General features: G+C 47.3%; 1 protein-coding gene across 2 annotated transcripts in view; it reads right to left on the bottom strand.

Moving 5' to 3' along the window:
- Window positions 1-22,615, bottom strand: part of ARRB2 (arrestin beta 2) — an 893,685-nt gene that overhangs the window by 811,602 nt on the left and 59,468 nt on the right. The window lies entirely within an intron of this gene.

The following is a 22,615-nucleotide window of genomic DNA, read 5'->3' as shown; positions in this document are numbered from 1 at the left end:
CCTGGCAGCGCGGATTGTAGTGGTCCGCACTTGGAAGACCGCGGAGGGTCCCCTGATGGCGCTGTGGTGGGGGAAAATGTGGGACATTCTGATCGCAGAAAAGAGAACAGCGGCCAGAACCGGGTCTCTGCACTGCTTTCAGGACACCTGGGCCCCATTCCTAGACTACAACCGGAGGTTCCCAGCCATAACCTACCTACCCCGGAACATCGCGAGAATTATGGAAGGAGCAGCGACAGGCCGAGGGGAGGAAGAAGCATAGGGGGGAGGGAGCAGGGGGTGGCGGGAAGGGTTGTGGTCTGACTGCCATATGCTGATTGTATTTATAATGTTTTCACTCTGCTCTGTTGCAAAAATAAAAACAGTTTAAAAAAAAAAAAAAGAAGGTATCGCGCAGGCGAGGTGGTAGGCTTTTCATTTGGTTTTGAACAAATCCGTGTGGGTGCTTTGTCAGATTTCTTGGGGAAGAGAATTCCATGCAAGTGGTGCAAGAAGTGAGAAAGAGTAGAAGCGAGAGGAAGCACAGGGAGGATGTAGAGCCACAAAGGTAGTCAAGGAGGCAGAGCAGAGATTACGAGAAGGCTTGTAGAGTTGGAAAGAAGAGGATAGATACAGTGGTGCCTTACAATGCCTAGATGTGTTAACCAGGAGAAGACATTTAAATCTGGCCCTGTTTTCCATCCTCAGCCATCCAGCCGGATGACGGTATGAGGAAGTAGGTGTGAAGCGATTGAGTTCAGAACGTCCTGCTAGCGAAGTTAATGATCTTGTCGAGATGATAGAAAGCATAGTTGGGAGACCAAAGAGGATGCTGGCACAGCAGTCCAGTTTAGAGAAGAAAAGTGTTTAAGAGATGCTTGGCGGTGATGAAAGGAAGGAAGGGTTTGATTTTCCTAATATTTAGGAGGTTAAGGCAAACTGCTTATCCAGTTTTGGAGATTAAATTAGCGGAGCAGCAGTTGCCCGCAGAGAACGTGTGCTGTGAGCCTTAAAGGAGGAGCTTGTTACGAGACACAGCGATGCAGGATTCAAGCTCGGCCTCTTTACAAGCGGATTGGCAGTGGAGATTTAGTTGCCCACAGTTAACCGTGGAAGGCCCAGGGGACTCAGGGCCTTGAGGCGCAGACTTCCAAGTCTGACAAAACAGATGCACAATTAAACTGATGAGACATTGTTACATCTAAAACATCCAAACATTGAGCGGCAGACAGAGTTCTGCTGTACAAGAACATGTCAGATGAGGGCAGAATGTCCAAAGCCTGATCTGCCGGATAAAGTAGCAGAGACCCCTGAATTAGACACAAAGATGACTACCTTTATAACGAAGTCAGCTGAATTTATTCGTAAAGGCATTGATCAGGCATGAAAAGAATGCCGGGACAAGGTACTGGATCTGGCAGGGCCTATTGCCAAGAATATGGACCTCGCAGAAAGGGCCTTTGACACTGGGGATCCGGTAGACCCACACATTCTAGTTAATTGGGCACAGAGAGCAGTGTGCATGCTGGGTAATGCCAATTGTGCATTATGATCAGAAAGGAGGAGGGGTATTCTCCTTAAGACTGACAGCAAGTTAGGTGATCTCGCTTCATACGAGGCAGGTGCGGCTGACGAACGCCCCGATTTTTGGCAAAGCTTTCTCCAGGGAAATGAACAAATGTGAGGGCACCTCCACGGTGCTCGAGAAGGCACAAACTTTATCAAGAACATTTTTTCCAGGAAGAGTTTTTGCAAGGACTGGTCGATTCCGGGGTTGATCTACCGTTTCCAGAGAAGACCTCAAGGGCCTATGGCCCAATATTGGGAAACCCAGCAGCAGGACACCTTCCTGAGCAAAGGCAGAGGATACAGAGGCTTGTACAGACACCAGAGAACCTCCACAGTTAAGACAAGAGATTCTGAAATACCCACCAGTAGGGGGAATAACAGTGCATTTTTTTAATCAATTGGCACAGGTTATCCAGTGATGTATGGGTTATTCAGGCAATAGAGGGGTTGCAACTAGAGTTTATAACAAAGCCCACTCAAGCACAGATCCGCTCGCAGATTCAAGTCTGCCAGGCAGAGAGGAGGCTTCTAGACTCAAAGATACATCAGAGCTGTTGGTCAGAAAAGGTGCACTATAAGAGGGAGGACCAGAGGTCTCAGGATTTCTACAGCAATATGTTCTTGGTACATCAGAAGAATGAAGTGAGACCAGTTATTAACCTCAATCACTTGAATTTTCATCTTGTGTCCAGCCATTTCAAGATGGAGGGTATTCATCTTTTAGGGGACATTCTCCAGAAGAACAACTGGGTGGCAAGGATAGATTTGAAAGATGCGCATCTCTCATTCGCCTTTTGTCAGCGCTATGGACATTCACGAACGTCATGAGGCCGATGGCAGCCGCAATGAGGCAGAGAGGCATAAGGAAGCCAATAATATATTTGGACAACATCCTGGTGATGGCTCAGGATGTTCGGCAATTGAGAGAACAGATACAGTGGTTCTGCAAGCTTCTCGCCTCTCTAGGTGAACAAGGAGAAATATGCTCTTACCCCGGCCAAGGGAGCAGAATTCCTGGGCTTTATCATAGACACAAAGAAGGCACAAAGAGGCGACTTTGGAACTACCCATTCAGAAGATGAGGGCAATAAAGAAGGAATTGAGAGTAGCGATCAGGAAGAGGGTTCTCTCACTTCGGAGTCTAGCCAGAATAGTGGGGCTTCTGGCATCTTCGATTCAGGCGATTTCTGACACATCACCGGGCCCTTCAACGAAAGGAAGCATCTTCAAGGGGAGGGGGGGGGGGGCGGAGTTATTTATCATCAGTTGATATCATTAAACTGATAGAGCGAGACCGTACTTCAATGGTGGTTGCAGAATATTGACGTGTGGAACAGCTGAACGATGTTCGGAGATGTTCCGGATCTAGTTACATAGTGAGACATAAACAGGTCTGGATGGGGGAGGGGGGGGGCAGATGTGGCCAACTTCAGACAGGAGGCAAGTGGTCTCAGGCAGAGTTAGATATGCACATCAGCTGCCTAGAGCGATTAGCAGAATCCTTTGCAGTGAGGGACAGGGTTCAATGTTGCACATTACTCAGGATGGACAATCAGCAGTGCGATATATAAACATGCTGGGGGTTACTCTGTCGAGAATGCTTATGGAATTGGCTAAAGAAAGTGGTCTCTATCACAGCAGAGTATCTTCCAGGGCAGCCAAACAGTGTAGAATACTGGAATTCCCAGTTTCTATGGGACTACAGTGAATGGATGCTAAACAATCGGTGTTCGCTCAGTTACTGAGTGTGGGGGCCCCTTGGAAACTCTTCTTTGCATCCAGGATCAACTCTCATTTGGAGGATAGACACAGGGGCGCTGGGGACAGACTCGTTTCTACAGGATTGAACAGGTACGCTTCACTATGCATTTCCCTCGTTCGCAATGATAGCAAAGACGTTTGCAAAGATTTGCAGAGAGGAGGCAGAAACAGTCACGATTGCCACAGCATGGTTTCTAGTTCTGATGGAACTTTCGGATTTTCTGAGCAGGATTCCGTTCTGGATGGACCTGCTGATGCACCCAGTGGGAGCAGTACATCCGCTAGTGGGGTCGGGCAGCCTCAGTCAACTGAAATGCAGAGTATCCTGCATAGATGGAACTTGTCAGGAATTTCGAAAGGAGCTGCAGAGTTCATCAGAGTATCTTGGGCCCCCATCTACTATCAGGAGCTATAGTTCTGCATGGCAGGTTTGGGAGTCGTGGTATAGACAGCCGGGTGTTAATCGTGTTTCTGCCACTGTAGTCCATGTGCTGAACTATCTGGCGCCCCTTCCAGAGGGCAAGGCGTTCAGAATAGGAGTAAACAGGTCTGCCATCTCGGCTGGACCAGATTTGGTTCTCAAGTGGGGTGTCGGGGGGAAGAGGGGGGGGGACACCCGGCCATGATATGGCTTAAGTTGTGAAGATCACCAAGCCTCCGGTACCCAAATATTCAAACTTGTGGGATGCAAAGGTGATGCTTAGATTGTTAGCTCAACGGCCATATAACGAAGGGCTACCAATTTTCAGGAAAGTTGCCCATGTTGTTCAGCCTGGTCTCTTGTAGGAGAGTGTCAGATGTGAAGGCTCTGAAGGTAGACAGGAAGGTGTTCTCCCCAAAGCGGGTTCCGTTTACTGCAGCGATGTGACCAAGAGCAATTCCTCAGTCATTTCTTATCCATACTTTCCGGGGGAAACAAATCTGTGTGTGGCAAGGTGCATCAAGCATCATTTATTTTTTTTTCATCATTTGCATTTATTGCAGCGCACAAAACCCTTGGGTATCTAGGCGCTGGTTACATTGGCAGTTGTCTTCGGAGATTCTTTGCATCAGGATGAATAGCAAGTCTCAGAACGTGCTGTATTAGTTGAACAGCCAGGTCTTTGGATTTTTGCGGAAAGGTCCAGTAGACCGGTTCTTTTCTGGGGACTGGTGGGAGATTGTTCCACACTTTGACGGCCATGACAGGAAAGATCTTGCCCCTGCACTGAGAGATGACTAAATTGGGGATCTTGAGGAGGTGACGGTTCAAGGATAAGAGAGGTTGGAGGGGGCGAATAGTATTTCTCCAGGTAGCGCGAGCGTAGGATGGGGCAGTGTTGGAGAGACACATGTGGACTATGGATAGAGTTTTAAATTTGATCCTCTCGCGGATAGGTAGCCAGTACATCATCTCTCCTGGCTTCTGAGATGTGGTCAAATTTGGAAAGACCTGTGGCTGTTTGGAGGGCATTGTTCTGAATAGATTGTAGTTTTTTCAGGGTGCGCTCGGAGGAGCCGGCTAATAAGACAGTGCAATAGTCAAGTTTAGCACATGTGAGGCCAGTTGTGGGTGGAGAGGAAGTGCTTACTGGCGTGGAGCAGTTTGGCTGTTTAGGCTGCTGATGAGGCGATAAAGTTCACCTGACGCGAGAAGTCAAGGGTTGAATCCAGGTATACCCCTAGGGTTTTGGCTGCAGAATCAGTGGGGGATTCGGTTTGCGTCAATAGTAAACTCCTTGTAAGGTGGGTCTATGTTGTACCAAGTGGAGGGGAGCGGGAGCAGACAATGAGGATTTCAGTTTTATCATCATTGAGGCATAGTAGGCGAGATGATATCTAGTTTTGCACAACTTCATACACAGAGTTGATGGTAACATAGTCCTCTGCGTAGGATCCAGAGAGAGGATAAGGAGCTGCGGGTCGTAGCATAGTGCATATACGAGATGCTGAGGAGGTCAAGGTGGTCGAAAAGGGGTTTTGTGTAAATGTTGTAAAGAGTGGGGGAGAGACAGGAACCTTGGGGGTACACCGCAGGTGGCAGCTGTAGGTGAGGCAGTAAAGTCGAAGAATTCTCGCAAATAACTTTTAGCTAGGAATGATTTAATCCAGTCTGTGGCAGCAGTGGAGAAGTTAACTGTAGAGGTGAGTTGGGAGCAGAGAGTTTGGTGGTCTACCGAGTCAAATGTTGCGGAGAGGTCCAGCATCAGCAGAAGGCCAAGTTTGCCAGTGTCCTTGATGGCATAGAGTTGAAATTTACGTCTAGTAGGGCAGTTTCCATTATGTGCGTGGGCAGGAAGTCGGATTGGTGGACACCCAGGATGTTCTCCTCAAGGTAATGTTGAACCTGGATGCAGGCTACACGATCCAGGATCTTCAGGAGGTAGGGTACCCTTGTAATGGGGCAATAGTTTGTAGGCAAATAGGGAGGGCTTCTTCATGATGTTATTTATATAGTGCCTTAATCCAAAGCGCTTTACAGAGCACATATTTACATACAATATCACCCAACCAAAATTGGTAAGCAGCAGAAGGACCCACACTTCCTTCAATTTGGATTTAGAGGCAAAGGAAGCATTAAAGATGGCTGAGATGATTCGAGTAAGTGTCTCGGCGCAGTCTTTGGGGCTGGGCAGGTGTCACCCTTGTAGCAAGAAGGTTTGAGACTGTTGATCATCTTGGTGACTTCAGGGACTGAAACCGGGCTGAAGTTGAAATTGGTGTAAGTGTGGGTCATTAAAGCACAGGGGGCAGTGGGTGGTGGTGGTGGTTTCAATAGCATGGCTTGTTGTTTGGAGAGAAATGTTTTCTTTGAGGGAGTCGATTTTCCCAGTGAGGGCATCTTGGATTTCGTTGCACAAGGTGCTGTCCACTGTCTGGTCTGGGAGGGAAGGGAAGGGAAGGGAGCCTCTAGCTCCCGGAGAATCGTGAATAGCTTCCGGAGTTAGATTTGGCGATACTGATCCTGGAGTTGTAGATGCTAGCGTTCGCAGTGTGGATTTCCCTTCCATAGTCTTTGGTGAGGGAGGTGAAAAGGGCTTCAGAAGGAGGGGGAAGTTTTTTTACCTCCATGCCAGCTCGAGGAATGTTTTATGGCACAAGCTTCGAGAAGTTCAGGTGTGAACCATGCGTTTTCTTTTAGTGCAGGTTTGGCGTTCCTTTGTGAGTGGGGCAAGCGTGTCGTCTGCTGGAGCAATGGTTTTGTTATAGTCGATCAGTGTGGCTGGGTCTGTCACTGAGGTTAGAGGGTGGGCAAGGGTATCAAGTAGCGGGGCAAGGTTGTTCTTGAGATTTTTTGTGCAGCGTGCCAGGCCTTCGGGTTTTGAAGGGTGAATCGGACTGAGGCGTTCATATGGGTGGGCGGGGGTGTGGAAGGCAATGTGTGGTGGGCAGGCCATGGGCAAGGAGAGAGGACGGTGTTGGTGATGTTGCAATTGAGGCCACTGATCCAGTCAAGGATGCAGCCTTGGTCATGTGTGGGCTCGAGGGTTCATTGCATAAAGCCAGCTTTGTTGAGTGCAGTGGCTACGCTGGTGGTAGGGATGTCCGAGTGATCGTTGAGGCCTAGGTTGAGGTCCCCAACAAATAAGATTTTTAGAGTTAATGGAGGAGTTGATGCTTTGAAGTAGGTGGTTGGCTTCGAAGGCATGGCTTGGGCCAGAGGTATACTCGGGAGGATAGCTTAGGGGCAACGTGCTCACCTTGGAATCAAGATGACATGGAGCACAACAGGTTCGATCCCCGGGTCCGCGCTTAGAAACCTCTTGGCGTTAAGCACGTTATAAATATATAATAAATAACCAAATAAATATAGACGAGGAGGATGATTGAGTTGGTGGGGGACGTGGAAAGATTGGCTAGTAAGGATTTGCAATTGTGATGGCTTTGGCGTTCGTGGCTCCGATGGGAAGGGTGTTTTTGATAAATTAGTGCTATGCCGCCTCCTTTGTTTGGGGATCTGTTGCATCTTAGGATGGCGTAGCCCAGAGGAATGGCGATGGAAAGGGCTGTCTAAGTGTAGCAGGCATCCCTAGAAGCTGTATGGAGTTGTGTGGAGGGTGACATGGGGGCTTGCGAGTGGTGGGTTGTTGCAATTCAAGTGTTAAGCCGAATTGAGGGTGGTTGCAGGTGCGGAAGCTGTCTAAGGACGCAAAACATCTGCAGAGGTGAAACACCGTCTGGAGTCACAGGCGCCTGTGGGCCTGGAATGCAGAATGAAGTAAGTATCGGTCGTATTCTGCTGTGCCATTGCCCGGCACCCAACACCTGCAGCAAACAAAACAATGCCCTTCCCCTGTGCAGGCTTTTCCGCAGAGGGTTCGGCAGGCAGTTTTTAAAGCAGGGTCGGATGTCAAAGCGATGCGTAGAACATAGCGGACGTGGATCGGGCAATGTGCTTTGCAGACCTGCGGCACACAACACTGCACCCTTAGCCTGCGCAGGCTTTTTGAGATGAGGACAGCAGAACTGAGGCCAAGGGGTGTTACGCAATTGTTGACTGCGCGCAGGTGGCATCAGCCAACATTGCTAGATGGGTGCGAGGAGTGATATCTTTGGCAGGTATTAATGTAGATTTGTTTGAGACACATTCTGAAAGGGGTGCAATGGCTTCCAAAGCATTTACAGCAGGGATATCGTTGCAGGATAGTCTCAGGTCAGCAGATTGGACTAGTGATTCTACTAGTAAGTAATATTATTTTAAACCAATATCCAATATTGCTGAGACTGTTATGAGGAGCTTTCAACAAGCAAAATGCTCGCCTCCGGTCCCGATATACAAGCAAGACTCCTGAGCTGTATGCCTGGGTCATCTTTATTCTATTATTAAATACACGAAGTCAAGCATTATCCCTCCTAGAATATGCATTGCAGTTTTTACAGTTGTGTTGATGGTGCTATTGGCACAGTGCATATTGTTCTTTTCTTGTGGCAGGAGTGGAACAGAAGAATGGATGAGCAGAGGACTGAGGTACAGCTGTAATGGTGAAGGAGGCTGGATTTCAGCTGCAGGGTCTCCACGGATCCAGACAGTGGACTGGAGCGGAATGCTTTTGTGGGTTTTGCCCGTTTGGTTCATTTTGGCTTCAGTTGGTGTTAAGTTTCAGGACATCCAAAAGAGGAAGGGACCTGGACAGGAAGTGGCTTGTGAAGAAGGAAGGGTCCCCTTTGGTCGAGCCGGTTAAAACAAACTACCATAAATGAGACGTTTGGGAAATTGTAGTTTTTGTGAGTGTTTTATCTAGTTATTAACAAAAATACAAAAGTTTACAAAAGGCTGTTGGGGAGTGGTATTAAAAAGAGCTGAGCATAATGCTTGCCTCCGTTTCTTTAATAGAATCACGGCTCCCCGAGCGTTAAGTCTGGGTAATCTTCATTGTAATGAACAATTATAATTAAGCTATAAGCCCTGAGCCGTGGGGGCATTAGCAGAGAAGGTGTAGTGCCCGCCCCGCCCCAAGCATATAAATATGTGTGTGTGTGTGTGTGTTTTGTTGGTTATGAAAGTTCCCCTGCCAACAACGAAGGGTCTGGCACGCAAATGGTTGTCTGAAATACTCTACATTAGTGGCCATGTGAACCCTTACCCGGGACAGGCAGCAAAGTATGTGAGACCAGATACACAGATAGATATGTGGCCTGTCAGCTGAGAGGGCTGCTGCATAAACAGCAGACTGCATGTGACTAACGTTTCCTGATAGCCTCGATGCCAAAGACAGCCGCTTCCTTCCTCTTTCTTTTTTTTTTATTTTAATAATTTTTATTAAGTTATGTAGTATACAATCATAAAGTCATAACTTCACAAACATAATGCAGTAAAACCTATACAATGGTATGGGTTAAACAGTGGTACAAGAAGGTGTTCCGAGAGAGCAATTAATTTAGTACACTGTGTATATTTAGGAGTTAAGCATTAGAGGAACAAATTGTCAATACAATTGAAAACAACCATGGCACAGTATTGTGCTAAACTTAGTGTAAAACGATTTCTGCATTATGATGTCTTAAGTGGGGGAAGACAAACACAAGACTGACAATTGACAAACACGAGATGTGAGGGGAGGGGGGAAAAAGGAAGGGAGGTAAATATTAATGAAGAGAGGCACCTTGGCATATATTACAATAAATATTCAGTTGAGTGATCGGATCAAAATTCACATTTAAAGATCTTGGGAGCATCAAAGGAGTATGATATATTTGAGGATGTCACATTCCGTGCGTGGTTACATTAAAGTGATTCAGATAGCGAATGAAAAATGACCATTTAGCATTAAATTTGGGTATAGAATTAAGATTGTTTGCCATGCACATTTCCATCTTTTGCGTGAGACATATATTGTTCCACCAACTTCTTATACACAAGGAACGAGAATTTTTCCAATTGGCAGTTATACATTTCTTAGCTAAACAAATGAAAAGATCATAGAGCTTGGATGCACCAGAGGGCAAGTGGGTGGTAATAGCCAGACTACCTAAAACAATATTCATAAATGAAAGTGGTATGTCAATGAAAAAAATAGAGTTAAGGTATTTCCACACTTGTTGCCAGAACTTAAGGGTATAGGGACATGAGAAGAACATGTGCTCATACGATGCAGGAGTGACTCCACATGTCCAACAATTATCATTGTTATTGATATTGGATAGAGATAGTCTGGCTGGTGTGATGAAAGCTCTGTGTATAAAGAAGAAAAAATGTTGGGAGTTATTTGCTGATGTTGAGATATATTTGATTCTAGAGAAGAGCTTAGACCATGTGTGATCGTTTAAAATGTATCCGAAGTCATCTTCCCATTTGTGGCGTATCGAGCACAACTTCAGGGATGATATGAGAATGTTGTAGAATGTTGAAGCCTTTGTGTCAGTGGGCATTGTAAGATGTATCAATCTTGAGGCATCAGGAGTCAGAATATCATTGGAGGAGCTGTGGAGAGCGTCAAAGCATGAATTAACTAATTCATTATAAAAGTTGTAATCTGTGTTGGGAATTGAGAATTGACATTTAAGCTGCTGAAAGGAAAGGATAGATGATTTATTTATGATTTGTTGTATAAATCTGATACCCTTTTTCTTCCAGGATTTTCTATTTAGGGTTTTATTCTTAATCAGTATCTTATTATTATGCCATAGGTAAGGAGAAAGGTGTTTTTTTGGGGAGTCTGTCTGTGTGAATAAAAAGAGTTGGAGGGCTGATATTGTGGCTCTAATGGGTTCTGATATAGCCAGTGAGGAGTGCTTAGATATATAAATGAGGTCGGTGATTTCTACTGGATACATTAACTGCTTCTCTATGGTACACCATGTGGCAATGTCTGACGTTATGGGGCAGGCAAACCAGTATCTAGCTTGCTTCAAAAGAAAAGCAGTGTGGTATGCTTTGAAATCAGGAAACCTAACACCTCCTTTGTCATATGGAGCCTTTAATTTGATTAAGGCTATTCTTTTGCTTTTACCCTCCCCCCATAGGAAATTTAGTAGGATAGAGTAAATTGATTTATAAAAGGAAGGAGATATTGGAACACATAGGAGTTGTAGATAATATAAAATTATTGGTGATAACATCATCTTGATCGTATCTAGTCGACCCCACCAAGATAGATACAAGGGGGACCATCTGGATGTTAATTCCTTAAGTCTATTTAGTAATGATTGAGTGTTCTGTTTGATGGTGTCTTGGATGGTAGGAGCAAATCTAAGGCCTAAGTATTTAATAGAGGAACTGCACCATTTAAAACCAAAGGGGTCTATGTCATGTTTAAAGCAGTAGGGATTGAGGGGCATAATTTCTGACTTATCTTTGTTAAGTTTGTACCCTGAAACTGAACTAAATTGGGATAGTACTTCAAGTAAATATGGGAGGTGTATTTTGGGGTTTTTGATGAGAATAAGGATGTCATCAGCGTAAGCAGCTATTTTAATATGGGATGTGCCACTTGCTATACCTGGAATATTTTTATTGGATCTGATTAATTCTAGTAACGGTTCTAAGGAGAGGATGTATAGAATAGGTGAGAGGGGGCAACCTTGTCTAGTGCCTCTGCTGAGGGAAAAAAATGGGGAGGTAAGACCATTAATACATATTGAAGATTTTGGGGATGAGTAAAGTAAACTGACTAGAGAGATGAACTTGTCACTGCAACCGTGCCAGCGGAGGGATTGAAACATGAAGTCCCAGCTGACTCGGTCAAAGGCTTTTTCTGCATCTAGTGCTATAACCGCTGCGCCCTGTTTATCTTTTTTATTTTTACTGGATAAGTGGATAGCATTTAGAAGGAGTCTGGCATTGGAAGAGATGTTGCGCCCTTTAACATATCCGACTTGTTCAGGTTTGACAAGGTAAGGAAGGGAGGATTCGATCCTGTTGGCTAAGATTTTTGCAAAGATTTTGCTTTCTACGTTTATTAGAGAGATGGGCCGATAATTACCTGGTAGAGACGGGTCCTTATCGGGTTTGGGGAATAGAATAAGCAAGGCTTCTGAGAAGGAACCTGAGGATGCTTCTTGGGATATAAAGTAAGAAAATAGATTTTGAAGCTTGGGTATAAGAGATTGAGCTAATCTATCATAGAATTCTGTGGAAAGGCCATCAGGGCCTGGAGCCTTGCTTTTACCCAATCCTTTGATTGCTTTGGAAATCTCTGGGAGAGTAATTACAGAGTCTAAAGAGGATAAATCAGCTTGGGGGTAGGAGGATCTGTTAATGTTATCAAAAAAGGATGTGATGTTATTATGGGGAATGGAGTTTTCGGGAGTGTATAGTTTGGTGTAGAAGTCTCTAAAACAATTTAGTATATCTTTGGGATGGTGATGCACATTGCCTAAAGGGTCTTTGATGTGAGATATGAAAAATTGTTCCTTTTTGGTTTTTAGGTAAGAGGCCAGTGCTTTTCCAGCTTTGTTGGATGTTTGATATATTTTAGTTTTGTATTTAAGAATTGTCCCTGCAGCAAGATTTGTGATCTCTTTGTTAATTGAGTAGCGTAAAGTCAGTACTTTGCGGAGATTGGTAGGGTTGGAAACACTATAGTAGTGTTGTTCGGCTGTAGTTAGCTGAGAGTAAAGGTCATCTAAGTGTTTTTTGCGTAGAGCTTTCATTTTTCCAGAGTAAGCCATGATGTGACCTCTTAATGCAGCTTTAAAGGCATCCCAATTATTCCCTACCGAAGTGTCACTGTCTTGATTATCCGCATAGAATTGTTGAACAAAAGACTCTACGGATAGGATGAATTGAGGGTCTTGTAAAAGAAAATTGTTAAGCTTCCACCGAGATGACGGTTTCCGAACATCAGAAAGACTGAAAGAGGTACAAACAGGGGCATGATCAGAAATAATGATATTTTCTATTTTGGAATCTATAATGGTACCTGTAAGGTTTTTAGTGGAAAAAATATAGTCAAGACGAGAGAGAGTATTATGTGGGGAAGAGTGGAAAGTGTAGTCAAGTTGAGTAGGGTGAGATATTCTCCATGTATCAATAAGACCAGTTTCGGCTAAGCATTCTGAAAAGGATTTGTGTGTTTTGTTATTTTTGAACAGGCAGCTAGATTTTCTATCCAGAAAAGGATCAAGGACTTGATTCATATCCCCACACATAATTAAATTTGTAAAGTTTTTTTGAAGTATCATTTGTTTGATGGTGGTCCAAAACTTGGGATCTGGGCAGGTGGGGCCATAAATATTCAGAATGGTAACATCAGTAGAGTTTACATTTAGTTTAACCCAAACCCATCTGCCATCTGTGTCCGCACCTTGGTCGAGAACTTTATATGATAGTTTCTTGCTGATTAAAATAGCTACCCCATTTTTTTTAGCAACAGCAGGACTGGAAATGATTTCTTTGATCCAACGGGACTTCAGTTTCAGTGTTTCTCTGACAGATAAATGCGTTTCCTGTATACAGGCTATGGAGGGGTTTAGTTTGTTAAGATGCGAGATGACCTTACACCTTTTGATGGGATTGTTGCAACCCTTAATGTTCCATGTTACACATTTAAAAATCATAATAACCGTTTAAATGTTATGATAGCATAGCGATAATATAAGACCTTATACATGCAAATGTTAGGTGCTCTAGAACAGTGTCTGAAACAGCATTTGTGAACCATATAGATGCAAATAATTAGTGCCCAAGAACAATATTTTGAATACCAATTAATGAGAAAGGGACACATTAGGAAAACACATGAGGTAATAGGATGAGGGTTGGGGTGTCTGATCATAAACGGTTGCCTAATGGCTTGAAGATATGGAATAGAACACTGATCAGACTGGAGGAAAAGGAGGCTAGGGGAGTTTCAATTAGTAGGGAAGGGTGACACCCGCTGAGTCGTCAAAAGGGAAGTAGAGCGACCCAGGATGGAAGATGGACGTCACGAGGCCACCCGTCCCACGTCATATATATAGGAGATAGTCATGGCATTGCATTTGTAATAGGAAGGAGAGAAAGGGAGCAAAACGTTCATGTAACGAAAGAGGTGGAGGTACTTGCAGGCGAGGTAGTGTCCATGTTATCGGATTTGATGGATCGTATAAATGCTTTTAGGTCTGTTGGTTCTTCAAACATTCTGGTACGGCCTTCATATGTGATTTTGAAAGAACAAGGGTGGTATAGCCCATAACGTATATTAAGCTGTTTCAGGGCTGGGCGAAAGGATAGGAATACTTTCCTGCGCTGTGCCGTGCTTTTAGCGACATCCTGTGAAATGAAAATCTTAGAGCCATTCCATATAAGGGATTTATGTTCCTTTGCTGCAGATATCATGAGCTGAAGTTGGGAGTATTCCAGAAGATAAAAGATCATTGTTCTGGACGAAAGTCGAGGAGAGGTGGAGGTAGATAGTTGGCCAACTCTATGCGCACGTTGAATATTAAGTGTTAGATCAGGGGGTAAGTGAAGCAGCTTTGCTAAAAATGTTTGCAAAAAGACAATGGTATTGGTTCCCTCTGATCCCTCTGGTAGTCCTGAGATGCGGAGGTTATTACGTCTACTGCGATTTTCCAAATCTTCATTGTGTTTTTGAAGTTCTTTTATTGCATTTTCCAGTTGCTTTACTTTAGATGTGGTATCTTCTACTAGACCCACTCGCTTCTCCACCTCGTCCATTCTATTTTCAAAACCCTTCCATCTGTCGTCCAACTGTTGTAATTTTAAATTTGTGGTCTCTATGAAGGGTTTGAGTGATCTAATCTCTGCCAAAATGGCCTCCAAAGCAGGATCCGAGATGCCCAACGGAGGAGGTGAGTCACTTTTGGGTCTCTTGAGGTTGGCGGTGAGAGTATTAGGTTCTTTGGTAGTTGAGGTATTGTTTTTTTTGTTGGCCGCCATTATATTGGCTGCAAGATATAGATATGTGGGCAATTGAAAAGAGCTTGGTAAGCGGTATTGATGATGCAATGTAAAGAATTGTAGAAAGTTGTTGCATGTAGAGCAATAGTAGGTTCCGTTTCAAATAGAAGCTTTTTTGAGAAGGGCTTGTGGTGGTAAGCACATATGTATAGAGTCTTTCAATAGTAACTTCGTGGGGTTCTATGTACCATAGTTTACAATTATTACGTCCATATTATTAAGGTAGTACTACTCCTGATAGAGGAGGTTAATAGAAGCACTGTTGAATAATAAGGCGTAAACTTAGGTGTGAGTTGAGAGTGCTATAAGCCTTGTAGTGGTAGGAAGCTTCCATTTAATGTGGGTATCCAGTTACCGTCAAGTTCAATTTTGAGTTGTGGTTATGCCCAGTTCCATGCATATTCCTGCATATAGAATGCGTGGTTCACCTATGTGTGCTCTCAATTAGAACCAAAATCGAGCTTCAAATAGAAAGGGTTGTGTCACATGAGTGGTAACGTGTGGAGGAGATCCTGTGCAATAAAACAGTATTCCTTTCTATGTTTCTTTATTGCTGTTTTTTTTTTTTTTTTTTTTTCCTTTCCCCTCTTTATCTAGTCCCAAAAGTCTCAGAGATCAAGAAAATGTTCAATTTCTTCTTTGTGTGGAAGGGTATGGCCGAGATATTGGTTAAATTTAAATCGTTTCTGTATCTTGTGTGGTATTGTTTTTTATATAGCTGAAATGGGCTTCCTAATCCTTAATTTTTTTTTTTTTTTTTTTTTTTTTTTTTTTTTTTTCTTCCTCTCTTCAGGGAATGCTTTATTTATGGAGCTATTGCGCGCCGGCACCAGAGGCAGCAGTTTTGTGGCGGGGAAGAGAAGGAGGGCGGACCAGGCCGCGGCCGGCGCGTCACGTAACACGTGACGCCGACACTTACTTCACGGTGCGCGGATGCAGGAAGGCGGCCGCGGCGGTCCCCGGAGCTTGTTGGCTGGAGCCGGTGAGCCGGCGCGGGCGAACGTGGAGCTGCGCTGAATTTCGTTCAGCGGTTCGTGGAGGAGGTCCGGACCATAGCGCAGGGAGGAGAAGGTAAGTGATAGGGGAAAAGAATAATGGGAAATGCCTTATTTTATTTTCAGTGAGACGGAGCTGCCAGGTCACGCCGCCATCTTAGTCGGCGTCAAGCCACGCCCCTCCTTCCTCTTTCTAAGTAACGGTCATGGCACACATATCGATAACTAAGCTTAACAGAGGAAAAGATGTATGGAAACAGCCCCACAGACAGACAAACACAACATGTGAGTGGGAAGGGGTAGAGAGTAACAGAAAATAAAGAGGGGGAAGAGAGAAACAGGGTTGGGGGACAAGAGGGTAGAGAGAAATTGTATTAATATGTGTTTTTTCTAGGGCGCTAGGCCTTCACCATCTGAACTGTGTCTAGGATGGGGTAGAAATTAACCATGCAAAGATTTTAATCAAATTTCCAACCACACAAACAGATGATGGTCGGGAATTGAATGCAGGCCATCATGAGGGATCATGTGCATTAAAAGTGTCACGTCGATGGAGAATTAATGCAAACAAACAATCTGCCACACAATTGTGCTTAGGCAGTGCTTTGCTAGCGGATAGGAACGCAATAGGTGTCGGCTTGACATCTGGTCACTCAGGACGGGTGCCATTAATAAGACACTGATCTGTATCCATCGCAGGTAAAAGGCCACCAGACATGGATAGTAAAAGACATTTTACAACCTCTCTGAAAAAATAACCTCTACCACAAGAAATGCAGTGTTACATATGCAAGTCTGACAATGTACAGCAAATAAGCTCCTCAGACTCAGACGGAAGAGGGTGGCTGCACCAGACTCGATTATCACGTTTAAAAATGGTAGGAGCAAGAGAAGAAATGGCATGATGAGCAATTCCGCATCTCGGGTGAGAAAGTGGGCGGGTAGGATGGGGTGATGGAAGAAAAAAAAAACTGGGCTCTGATACAACAGTAACTTTAAATGCAATCACAGCAGCAAAAATTAAGGAACAGAAATACAGAGTAAAACAAACAAAAAAAGGAGCAAGCTCTCCTCAATAAATAATGCCCCTAGAAAGTCTGTGGTAAGCACAGATACAAAAAGGGATGAGGGGGAAGAAGTAAGTGGGAGGTATCGCGAGTAAGACTCGGACAAAGGGAGGCCACCAGGGGGTGCAGGCAGGATGGTCGCCTGAGCTTCGAGCTCCGTACCCAGCCCCGGGTGAACGACGGCGCTAGCACGGAACGAGGGTCCCACGAGCTACGTGACCCCCACCATACACTGTGGGAACCTGTGGCCCCCACTCTACACCCAACTCCGGTGCCAATCGACACCCCTGAGCCAAGTTCTACGGGCTTGAAAGTTCCCGCGGCCCCTCCCCCGCGGCTCAGCACGGCACACTGAGGGAGGCCGCACGCGCACACGCGGCCACTGTCGGAGTGAGGAAGCCGCGGGCGAGGAGGAGGCGGCGCCGCATAGGGGAAGAACCCGAGGCCGTGCACCCGCGGTGCGCCGGGGCTTCCCGCCCTGGCCCTCGATACTGGGCGCGGATCTGGCCGAGCGCGACCGACGCGGGAGAGGCCTGAATCAGAGAGGGCCACCGGCCCACGGAGCAGCAACATCGCCGGGGGGCCGACGCGTGAGCGATCCCAGGACCCCGGAGCCGGGTGAAAAGAGCAGTGACGGGGCCCTGGAAATTGGATGCCCGCCCCCTCCCCACATTGAACAGACCTGCAGGCCACCAGGAGGCCCTCACCACACAGCGAGTCCCCCGCGACCCGTGGGGTCAGGGAGCTTGGGGGCCGACGCAGGAGCGCGCCCCCCCAATATGCACCCCTCCTCCACGATCACTAGAGGAGGGCATCCAGGGGCACTTGTGACTTTTTTGGACTAGACCCCCCCACTACAGCGAGGCCTGGGGATCACAGGAAGCCAAGCGCCGAGGGTGAGGGCCCTCGCTTTGTGCCCCCATATCCTCCTCGTGGGACTCGACCCCTTAAGGGAGGCACACTTGAAGGGTACTTTGACTGAATGGGGCGCTAGAGGGGACACGATCCACGCTTGACCTTCAGATAGCCCCAACCACTGCAATTCCAGAGCCCCCTAGCCGAAAAACCCAGAGACAACCACCACAAGGGGAACTAACAGATACAGATAAGCCTGGCACGTACTAAGTCACCGACGACCACGGAAAACGCGCTCCCCGCCACCCCGCCAATAACAGGTGACCAAAACAAACCTCCCATGAGCTGGAAAGAAAACCTGGCGAAATACCAATTCGTGGCCGGCGAGAACGTCATGGCGACCGGGGGCCCCCTCCACCCCACCCCCAGACCTGGGTGCCATCCAGAACAATATCCAGATGATTCTGGAGGAGATCCGCGGGAGAAGGACGGACATGGGTGCCAAATTGGCGGACCTCACGACTAAAGTCACCACCTTGGAGAACCGAATGGAGGGAGACGAAAACAATAAGCTCTCCACAACTCTCCTTGAGACCCAAATTGAAATCAGATTCCGAGACATGGAAAGACGCGAAGAAGAACTCCGGCTCAAGGTGGACGATATGGAAAACAGGGAGAGAAGGAATAACCTGCGTATTTTTGGCTTAGTGGAGGCCGAGGGTGAAACCACACAGGGCCTTGAGGGCAAAGTACATGACATCGTAAGGATTGTCTTGGGGGCGGACGCCGAAGGTGCGATCAAGTTCGACAGGGTCCATCGAGCAGGGGGAGGAGGCAGAGGCCCGCGTTCGGTCCTGGCCTGGTTACACTATTACAAGGACAAAGCTAAAATTCTGGAGAAAGCAAGGAACCTTGGCAATTTTCAATACGGCGACTCCAGGGAGTACATCTTTCAGGACCTCACCCTGTCAATGAGAAGACAATGTGGGAACCTCACAAGATGGCTTCAGGGAAAGGGGGTCAGATACTGCTGGGGCCACCCCTTCTATCTGGAATTTGAATGGCTGGCGGAGAAACATCGCTTGGTGTCTGAGGAAGACATTCAAAGGGCCACGGACGACCTGGTTGGCGACCAGGCAGGCCACTCAGGTGGCCAAGATGGAAGAGCCCGGGACCCCCCCCCCACCCCCAAGGGACCCCGACAGATTGGAAAAGCTTAGCGGCAAATCTAAGGTCAAGGGGGCCCGGAAGTTTCGGAAAACCAGGCACCCATCAACGACCTCCGAGGACCACCCAAAGCTATAACAGCATCGCCCTTCCGGAGGTTGAGGAAATCCTATGATGATCATCAATTCCAGGCTCTGGCAGTAAGGGGACCTGGGGCACGGAGGTGCCACGGCTGGGCACCGCGTTGGTGCGGCATGGGGCCTGCCGGTTTGGAGGGCGGGCAGAAGTTTATTAAATGTTAACTGTTTTGTTGTGGTGACCCACGCAGGAAGTCTGAGTTCGGAGTTTACAGGCTGAGGCGGGGGTTCACGGTTCCAGAATTCCACCTCGACATTTGTACCGAGGATTTGGTGGGGTAGACCTATATTGACTTTAAGATTTGAGATTCCCGAACACAAAAAATTCCCGGGGCTGGGGTTAGAGTCCTTGGTGGTTCGTTGACCAACCCCGACACTTGTTGGGGGGCGTGAACAAACGCCTTACATTGCAAGGGAAAGGGGGGTGGGGGGAGGGGGGCAGAGGGGGAGGCTTGTGCCTGGGGGGGTGGGGGTGGAATGACCAGCGAAAGAGACAGGGAGGAAGGGGGGGAACCAGTTCAAATCACAGATACTTGCTTGGCAGCGGGCTCTGAAACGCAGATATTATGAGGGGTTCAAGGTGCACAACCTAAAAGACGATAAGGATTGAAGGGAGGATAGGCACGCTGAACGTCAAGGGCCTTCACTCCCAAAATAAGAGGTCCCTTACGAGCAATATGTTCCGCAAACAACATCTAACAGTCCTCTTCCTACAAGAAACGCATTACAAACGGGGAAGGGAATCCAGAATTAAGGGGAATGATATTGGCTGCAACTACTGGGCCTCACATGCGAGCTCCAAGAAGGAGGGGGTGGGTATTCTCCTGGGGAGGGCGCTCCATCTCACGGGGGTAGAAACCAAGAGAGGTTTTGGGGGCCGATTCTTAGATGTCAAGGGGTTCTGCGAGGGACAACGCATCACCCTGGCCACCTTATACGCACTCAATTCAGGTCAAGTGCAGTTCCTCACTCGGATCTTTAATGTCATGGACGAATGGGCAGAAGGGGCCATGATACTCGGCGGGGACTTCAATCTGGTAGCTGACCCCCGTCTGGACTGGTGGTCTGCCAAGGGAGGGGTGCCCAAGGGGATTGCCAAGGATAATCTGGCCCTGCAGACCCTCTTGAGGGACCATTATTGGGTGGACGTCTACACCTTTTTCTCTCCCCCACACTGCACCTACCCTAGAATTGACCTCCTGCTAATTTCCGAGGAAGGTAACGGGGTGGTTCAACAGCCGAGGGTGGAGGCCATAACTTGGTCGGACCATGAATTGCTCGTGGCCGACTGGTCACTGCCTGTCGCCCCAAGATCCTCCCGTTGGCGGTGCAATGACACGCTTCTTAGGGACCCCGTATTTCGGGATTTTATGAAGCAAGAAATGTCGGCTTATTTTGAGACGAATGACAATGGTGAGACCGACATGTCCATGGTATGGGAAGCCGGAAAAGCCACTTTTAGGGGTCTCCTCATAGCAGAGGGCTCGAGGCGTAAACAGGACAGGGGCCTGATTGAGGGCAAGCTCCGCGCGGAGTTGGGGGTCTTGCGGGCCAGACTGGGCGTCCCTGGGGTAGACCGAGATGCACTCCTGGAGGAGATGCAGGGCAAAAGACAAGAGCTAGACACGGTTCTCATAGGGGAAATGTGGTACAACAAGCAAAGACACTACGAATGGGGAGACAGGGTGGGGACTCTTTTGGCACAAAGGTCCCGGGGCTGCAGGGTGGAAAGGGGGCTTGCCCAGCTTAGCGATGGGGAAGGTAGGATTCACGGGGGCCGGGAGAAAATAGCAGAATGCTTTGCCGACTATTACAGCAAACTTTATTCCAGGCAAGCAGGCGAATCATTGGAAGATATCTCAGCCTACCTGGCGGAACACCACCTCCCCAAGCTATCTGACGAGGATCTAGGGGCCCTCGAGGGGGGAGATTTCAGAAGAGGAGGTGGAGGGTGCCATTAAGAGACTGAAGGCAGGAAAGGCACCTGGTGGGGACAGCTACACGGCTGATTTCTATAAACAGACCCAATCGATCATGGTGAAACCCTTGGCCAAACTGTTCAATCAGATTAGGAGCCGAGACTCAATTCCACCGACGTTTCTGCAAGCCCTCATCACCGTCATAACCAAGCCCGGTAAAGACCAGACAGAATGTGGGTCCTATAGACCCATCTCGCTCCTTAACTTAGATGCCAAGATTTTTACCAGAATCTTGGCCTCCAGACTTGAGAACTGCCTTCCACGCCTGATACACCCTGACCAAGTGGGATTCGTCCTCAACAGGCAGGGCTCTGACAACGTACAGAAGACACTCCATATACTTGCCACAGTGGGGGTCCGGGACGAGGGCGCACTTCTACTGGCTCTCAATGCGGAGAAAGCCTTTGACAGGGTTAGCTGGGCTTTTATGGGGGAGGTTTTCACATCTCTGGGAATGGGTCCTAGGTGGCTGGGGTGGATGGCCGTGCTTTACTCTTCCCCCTCGGCTAGAGTGGTGGCAAATGGGACAGAATCAAGAGAGTTCCCCCTCAAACGTGGCACAAGGCAGGGATGCCCCCTGTCCCCGCTCATTTATGCATTAGTAATGGAACCATGGGCAATCTCGGTCCACAATGACGATGCCATTAGGGGAGTACAGATGGGAGACATGCAATGCAAAATCTGCCTCTTTGCGGATGACGTCCTACTCTATGTCACCAGACCGTCCCAAACAGTCCCCCGGTTATTACAGGGCCTCTCGCGCTATGGAGAGCTATCGGGGTATAAAGTCAATCTAGATAAATCAGTGGCGTTTATAGGTGGGAATCTGTCGGATCCGGCCTTTGTGAAAGGGCTCCCCTTTAGACGGAGTGAAGAGGGATTCCGGTATTTGGGAGTGCAGATTACGCATAACCTTTAGGAACTGTACACGGCTAACTTCCCGCCCCCTCTGGTCCGCAATCAGAAGAGATGTAGAGAGGTGGGCGGGATCGGGGCTCTCCTAGATGGCGCGCCTTAACCTCATAAAAATGGTTCTCCTCCCAAAGTTTTTATTTCTCTTCCAAATGCTCCCGGTGCTGATCCCCAAGACCTTTATAGAAACGAAGCAAGTCCTTCTCAACTACCTCTGGTCTGGCAAAAAGCATAGGATCTCCTACGAGGTGTTGACTAGGGCTAAGGAAGATGGGGGGGGTGGGTTATCCCGACCTGGAAACGTATCACAGAGCTTCTCAGCTGAGGGTTTTGGTTGATCACTTCTCCCCAGATACGAAAAAACAATGGGTTGCTATGGACAATAGACCCCTTGCCCCTGTCACAATAGAGGAATGGCTTTGGGTCCCAAGGAAGAAGATCCCCAGAAGTGTCCTGAATCATCCAATCTTGAAGGTGCTGTGGTCCCTGTGGAGGGAGGGAGGTTACTATCGGTGGCTCACAACGTGGCCATCCCCGCTAAGATGCATTTGGGCCCCTCCCTTCTTGGCCAAAATAGCAGAGCCAGCGGCGTACCAGTCATCATTGGAAGGGGGTTCCCTTCCCATATGTTTCTTATTTCTTTTACCGTTAGCAGTCTTATAAGCTCCAAGATGGTGTTCTCCCGCTCTCAGCCTTTCCTTCCCATAAAATGCACTGGCACATGGACTGTGCCATGATATCAAAGAAAGTTCCCAAATAACCGGTTTAGTGCCAAGGACAAGGTATCTTGTCCTTTTAGGCACTGTGTTTTGAGCATGCCCTGCAAAGCTCAAAACTGTAATCCAACCCCCGAGCTATGTGAGGGGGAGGT

Source organism: Ambystoma mexicanum, chromosome 1p (assembly GCF_040938575.1).
Source record: "Ambystoma mexicanum isolate Mex_15411 chromosome 1p, UKY_AmexF1_1, whole genome shotgun sequence".
NCBI lineage: Eukaryota > Metazoa > Chordata > Amphibia > Caudata > Ambystomatidae > Ambystoma > Ambystoma mexicanum.
Note: the sequence above shows the minus strand (reverse complement) of the source record. Positions and strands in the feature narration are given on the sequence as shown.